The 7,347-nt window shown below is 44.8% G+C and overlaps 1 long non-coding RNA gene across 1 annotated transcript; it reads left to right on the forward strand.

Annotated features, from left to right (window-relative positions):
• LOC134479928 (uncharacterized) lies at nucleotides 1–6,373 on the forward strand. Its single transcript, XR_015625723.1, has 3 exons — nucleotides 1–197; nucleotides 4,120–4,343; nucleotides 5,856–6,373. It is a non-coding gene; the product is annotated as an uncharacterized LOC134479928 (long non-coding RNA).
• Nucleotides 6,374–7,347: the final 974 nt, after the last annotated feature.

Consider the following 7,347-nt stretch of genomic DNA (forward strand, 5'->3'; position numbering starts at 1 on the left):
AATGAGCACAAACGGGAAGTGAGTCTGTAGTGTGCGCTTTATCGCTGTGGAAGCAGCAGATTAACATCCTAGAGATCCTGCCTATGTCTCGTGTCTGGTCAGCAGATATCTCAGGAGTGGAAGCAAAGGCTTCCCAGAGGTTCGTCTTGTCCCTCTGGTCAAAGTGTTCCATCTCCTCTCCAGAAGTCATCCTGTTGGTATGTCTGTTCTATTTCCCCTGCCCCTTTTCCTCATTATGGCCTTCTGTGCACCTGGGCTTCCATATTCCCAAGGCTGCTTGAACCCTGCATTTCTCTGCAGCATTATCTGGGCAAAGGGTTAATGTAGAAGACAGTAGCAGCAACATGTCACTGTTGAGCAACTTATGATATGTATGCGCAGATTCCCCTCTATAACATGAAGTAAAAGTACAGAGCACGTAACCCTGGGTGTTACTACTCCCTTGCCATCTCCCCCACTCTCAGAGGTTCTTTCTCGTGTTTCCTTAATCAATTTATAGTCATTCTGCCAAAAAAAAAAAAGTTTCCATCCCCGTCCCTCAAGTCCCTTTCATTTCCCACTTTCAGTAATAACTCCTATCTGTAAGATCCATATCATATAAACAATGACATTCTGCTGTGGTGGGTTTGGCTGATTGATAGTAAGGCTTCTTACCAGAAAGGGAGCTTTTTGTCATGAAGCTATATACATTGGAGCACACCAATATATAACAGCAAGAAGATAAGCTGAGAGGGATTTTTGAGGTTTTGTCTCTGTTTGTAGCCCTTGCCGAATGACACAGTCATTAGGGTGTGGGCCTCCATGAGTGTTGATGGTTGCTGTGGGAATAAGGTTTGTTTGTATAATAATGTATGTATTTTCATGCTCCTCCTTTGAGGAATGTCCTCTCTGCCACAGTTAATGACTGCATGTCTGGGAGGCAAGGGTATGTCAGATGTCTCAGCAAAATGGTAGAATGCTGTGACCTTCAGGACACTCCTTAAGGCTGTGGGAAAGAACACTGAAACCATGAGTTCAAAAATATATAATTTCCCAACTCTGCAAAAATATAAGGATGCAATATGAATTGTATCAGGAGCTTCACAGATCTAAAGGAACAGAGGGAGCTGCACTATAACCCAGCTTGTCAGAAAGATACTGAGGCAGGAGAGTGCTGTTTTCAGGGCAAGATCCCACCCAGGAAAGTTTTTTTTGTTTATGCTTACAAAGGCAGGCAGATTTCTGAGTTCAAGATCATCTTGGGACAGAGGATGTTTAGGTCCAGGCCCAGGTATAGTAGGAATTGTAATTTCAGGGCAGAGTTCCACTCAGCTATCTTGTCTGTGCTTGTGCTTGCTGTCACTTTCTAAGAATCAAGGGGCTGGGGTCATGGGATGCTGATTCTCACGGGATGATCAAAAGGAACCTGGGTAATGACTGAATTAATATGTAAATTATAGACTGGGCTTTTGATCTGCAAGGGATGAGCTATCAAAAGAGAGTTTAGAATAGCAAGAAAAAGCTGTGTCAAGCAGAAGAGAGAAAGAGAGAAAGAGAGAGAGAGGGAGAGAGAGAGAGTAAGCACAAAAAGCTGACTTGAGAGGAACATAGACTGTCAGCTTGGACCCACTAGTTGACTTCGAGTCATTTGTTTGGTTGCTCTCAAACACCCCTTCCTCAGAACCCCTTTCCAGGCTGGTCTTTGGCAAGCCCTGGCAGTCCTGCAACTTTCTCCACAGACCAGGCTGGCTTCAAATTCACCTGCCTCTGCCTCTTGGGTGTTGGGATTAAAAGCAAGTGCCACCATCACTTGGCACTGGGAGGGATTTTTAAACGGAAAGCCAGGAAGGCTTCTCTAAGGTCTGTAATGCTCAGAAGCAATGAAGTAAGAAAAGATAGGATAGGAGAGAACTGAGGAAGCATGTGTGGGTAGTCTTTTTTTTTTTTTTTTAAGATTTATTTAGTATATATAAGTACACTGTAGCTGTCTTCAGACACACCAGAAGAGGGCATCAGATCTCATTACAGATGTTTGTGAGCCACCATGTGGTTGCTGGGAATTGAACTCAGGACCTCTGGAAGAGCAGTCAGTGTTCTTAACCACTGAGCCATCTCTCCAGCCCGTGTGGGTAGTCTTATGTGAGCTTGACATGCACTAAGTCATCTAAGAAGAGGGAGCCTCAATTAAGAAAATGTCTCCATAAGATCAGGCTATAGGCAAGCCTGTAGGTCATTTTTTTAAATTAGTCATTGATGTCAGAGGGCCCAGCCCATTGTGGGTGGCACTGTTCTGTTGTAGGATATATGATCATATTATGAACCCCAAGGTTCTGTTATTTACTGAGAAAACCTGTTTCTAGTTTTGGTGTGATTCAGCCCAAGTACACCTTTAATCCCAAACAACGAAGGTAAAGTTTGTAGAGAGAGGTACCCATTTTTTTTTTTTTTAAGCTGAGGACCGAACCCAGGGCCTTCTGCTTGCTAGGCAAGCGCTCTACCACTGAGCTAAATCCCCAACCGGTACCCATGTTTAAAAGTGATGTCTAATTGAGTGGCAGACAAAGTGATGAATCAGTGAAAGATTTTGCAGAATGGGATCTGCCCAATTCTCATGAGAAGAGAGAGGAAAGGGAAGCTACTTAGGAGAGCAGTGCAAAGAGAGAAGGAGAAAGGAGAAAGGAAGGAGACAGTTTTACCAGGTCAGTTGTTGGAGAGAGGCAAAAGCTAGACACGGTTAAGACAGAATGAGCTAGAGAAGGAGAAGGAGCCAGAAAGTTAGAACAGATTGCTAGAGTTAGTTTGATGCCAAGAAGAGCAATTTAGGAGAGGCAGACAGAGAGAAGCCAGTTTGAATCAGTCAGCTTGGATAGGAGTTTAAGCCAGAACAGCTCAGTTGAATTAGCCAGAGATCAGAAAGAACAAGAAAGAGTGAGCTTATTCAGCAGTAAGTCTCAGAGGCTGAAAACATGGAGATTAGAAGCTTCTAGGCGAGGTTAGCAGTGAGTCTCAGAGATGACAATTATCACAGGCAAATAATAGTTACTTTCACACTGTCCGTGCGCTGGCGGTCCTGGCTTCTATAAGAAAGCAGGCTGGGGCCTGGAGAGATGGCTCAGCAGTTAAGAGCACTGTCTGCTCTTCCAGAGGTCCTGAGTCCAATTCCCAGCAACCACATGGTGGCTCACAACCATCTGTAATGGGATCTGATGCCTGTGTCTGAAGACAGCTACAGTGTACTCATTAAAAAGAAAAAAAAAAAAAAAAAAAAAGCAGGCTGGGCAAGCCATGATGAGCAAGTCAGTAAGCGGTGGCCCCCGCATCAGCTCCTGCCTCCAGGTTCCTGCCCTGACTTCCGTCTGTGACTGACAGGGTGAGCTGAGATAAACCCATTTCTCCCCAAGTTGCTTTGGTCACGATGCTTCACCACAGCAATAGTGACCCTATCTAGGACAAAATGCTTTATCTTTTATTTTCATCAGAGAATTGTCTTAATCTTTTGTTAGATCTTAAACAACTTTTAGGACATTGCGCAAGAACAACATGCAAAATGTGACTCTTGAAAACCTGTATGATCTTCTCTTCTGCTGCTAGGGTTAGCTCTAGACTTCTTGGGAACCCCTTGATCATCTTTCAGAGCCTTAAAGGTCAGCAACAGTGGACACCCAAAAATTTTTATTGCCCCATTTTGAGGCAGGATAGAAACAGTGAAAATCTGGGAACAGGAGAAAGGGACAGGAACCCCTCGGGTAAGCATCTGACCAAAGCCTCCCACGGGCAGAGAATTGAGAAGTCCATCATAGTTAATGAATGCAAGCCTTTCTCTCTCTAACTGCTTTCAATCCTCTAAGAACTTCACCAGCAACCCCATTTGTGGGGGAAAAGATACCAACTAAACTTTTAACATCCCAAGTGGTTCCTATTCTCCCTATCTCTGATTATAATTCCATACAGGCCATGTCTAGAGAGCCACCTCCCTTATTTCAATTATCAAAAGAAAAAGAGAAAAAAATCTTAACAGCCTTTCGGGGTGCAACTTGAGAATCACCCAAAAGATCTGTACTGCGAATACTGAGAAAATTGTTACTGTCCTTTGACCCAATACCTAAACTTTTATATGTCTCACTCCGTCTCTCTTTTCAGAAGCTTCTTATGATGAATAATGAGGAGACAGCTTTGGGTAGATGGTGGAGAAGGAAGAAGGCCAGTTACCTTGTGTTGTGGTTTGTCCTGAAGTTATCTGTATTTTGATGCTAATTCCGCTGCCCCGAGGACAGCTGCGTAGTCACTACTCAGGAATCCTCTTCATCTGTCTGTGGTTGAGAAGGAAAAGCGATGTGGAATCTGCTCTCCTTCATCTGTCTTTGGTGAGCTCACGGAAGCTCCCATCTGAATCAGTTTGGTTTTGTGGTGATCTTGCGGCGGCCACTTGTTTTTGTCTCTGTGCGCACTTCTGTTTTTTTTGTCTGTTAATCTTTTTTTTTTCTTTTCTTTTCTTTTTTTCGGAGCTGGGGACCGAACCCAGGGCCTTACGCTTGCTAGGCAAGCGCTCTACCACTGAGCTAAATCCCCAACCCCCTGTTAATCTTTTGATTGTCTTTCTGTGTGACTAAATGCTATTTGTCCTCTTCGGTGGACCTCTATTTTCTGGACTTTCCTCTTGTTTTCTCACCATCCCACTTGAGATGCTTATTAGTAGCTGTTACAGGAAATACAGAATCCTACTAGAGGCCAGAAAAAATGTTCCAGACACTGATGGAAGGCCCTCACTTCTGCCTGTTGGCTTCAATACGCCTGAAGGTAGGGAGTGCCAGGTCTACCGCCAGACTCCAATGGTGGGTCTCTGAGGGGCTGGAAAACACCCCACCAATTTGGCTAAGGTAAGAAAAAGATATGAAGAAACTTGAGGGGTTAAGCTAAGTTGCTGAGAGAGTTAGTGTAAGTTGCAGAGAAAGTAAGGTTGACGTGTGGTTCAGGGTATATAACAGAGAGACTGAGGAAGAGAAAGAGGTAAGAAGACAGAAAGAAGAGGCTAGAGAGCTAAAGAGAGATAAAAGGCAGGGGAAGAACTTGTACTGGCCACAGTAGTTAGAGAGACTAGGAAGACAGTACCTGGCAACAGAAGAGAATTTCTGGCTAAAGATCAGAGTGCCGATTGTAAGAAAAAGGACACTTGGATCAGGGACTTCCACAGGATAGAGGGAAGCCCAATCAGTGTTTTGTGGATACAGGGACCCAACGCTCTGTGCTCTTACGCCCCAGTGGGCCAGTGTCAATCAAAAGACCTTGGGTACAGTGGGCTACCGGCAACAAACAATACTTATGGACTGCCCGAAGAACAGTGGACCTTGGCATGGGCCAGGTAACCCAGTAGTTCATCCCTGACTGCCCCTATCCCTTGCTCATGAGAAATTTGCTCTCCAAAATGGCTTGCGTGGGCTGAAATGGCTGGGTGAGGCCATGTATATGCATATCTGCAGACTGTGTATGTGGAGCTTAAGACCCAGGCTGACCCTGTCTCAGTGCACCAATACCTGATGCTGGGAGATGTCTGGCTTAGTGCTGTTCTGCCTGGAACACACTGCTCCTGACAGCCGGACACTAACAATTATTACCCAATCCAGGACTTAAACTGTGGTAGAGGGCTGATGTTTTGCCTTTGAATGGAATGTCTCAGAGGATGGGACCACTGGTCAGCTGCCATGGACTAGATTCTCCACCGGTTGGGGGCAATCTGGTCACCTTGCTGCCCAATCCTGACCTGAAGCCACCACAGCACAAGTATCAAGTACTGGCAGAAGCCCATGGGTGGAGGGAAGACCTCTGTGACTGACTGATCGACCCCTGCTGAAAGCTGAAGCTACCTTGTCTACACACAGGAACAGTTCTCTTCATGAAGGTCAGAGATGAATGGGTACTGCCATGGTGGACAACACAAATGTCATCTGGGATGGACAAACCTCTACCCCACAGCACATCAGCGCAGATGCCTTTGCAATCTCTTGGATGCCCTGATGTAGCCAGCAACTGTGAGTATTATTCATTGCCCAGGACATCAGGAGGGAAGAGATTCAGTGGCATGGGCAGTAACAAAGCAGATAAAGTGGCTCAGGAAATGGCTATGCAGGAGCCTATCCTGGTTACAGGCCTGCAAGAGACAGCCACTGGGAACTGGAATTGGACTAAGGGATGGCCTCACTTAAAATGTACAACAGAATAAAAGGCCCAAATTGCTTAAAAGAAAAAAAGACAATGGCACACTTGAGGGAAAACTATATTCCTCAGAGAACAAACAAAAGACTCACTTTGCCAAATACAGAAATGGACTCATTTAGGAGATAAGAAGCTTGTCCAAGTAGTTAAGGTATATGTAATAGACTTTAAGATTTTAGCCAGAGAGGCAGTGAAAAATATAAGGTATGTCAGTAAGTGAATGCTTAGCAAGCAAACAGGGCAAAGAGACCTAGAGAGTTTAGAAGAAAGTCGAAGTGAACTTCACTGAGATAAAACCAGGAATATGGGCTGGAGAGATGGCTCAGCGGTTAAGAGCACCCGACTGCTCTTCCAGAGGTCATGAGTTCAATTCCCAGCAACCACATGGTGGCTCACAACCATCTGTAAGGAGATCCGGTGCCCTCTTCTGGTGTGTCTGAAGACAGCTACAGTGTACTTATATATAATAAATGAATAAATCTTAAAAAAAAAAGATTATTCCTTTTAAAAAAAACAGGAATATATGATCACAAGTATCTCCTAGAGCTTGTAGATACCTTTTCAGGAATAGATAGAAGCTTTCCTCACAAGCAAGAGATGGCCTCAGAAACTTTCCTCACCAAGTAAGAGACAGCCTCGGTAGTCATCAAGAAGATACTGGAAGAAATCTCCCTCCACCCCCACCCGGTCTGGAGTGTCCAAGGCAATCTGGTCAGACAACGGCCCTACTTTCATTGCCAGGGTAAGCCAGGGTGTGGCCAAGTATTTAGAGGTCGATTAGAAATTACATTACATTACAGACCTCAAAGTTCAGGACAGGTAGAGAGAATAAATAAAACTCTAAAAGAGACCCTTACCAAATTGACCATGGAGACTGGCGCGACTGGGTGGCACTCCTTCCCTCTTGCTCTCTTCAGAGTAAGAAATGTCCCTTCTAGATTCACCCTTACCCACTTTGAGATCTTATATGAGGCCTCAGCTCCTCTGACTGTATTAGATGATGCTACTGAACCAACATGTCATAGTAATAATGATTTGTATGCCAGGCTAAAAGACCTACAGGTGATACAGAAAGAAATCTAGTCATAGCTGGCAGCAGCCTATACCCCAGGGACCCCCGAGACATCTCATCAGTTCCAGGTTGGAGACTCGGATACA

Source organism: Rattus norvegicus, chromosome 7, assembly GCF_021556685.1.
Source record: "Rattus norvegicus strain SHRSP/BbbUtx chromosome 7, alternate assembly SHRSP_T2T, whole genome shotgun sequence".
Classification (NCBI taxonomy): Eukaryota; Metazoa; Chordata; class Mammalia; order Rodentia; family Muridae; genus Rattus; species Rattus norvegicus.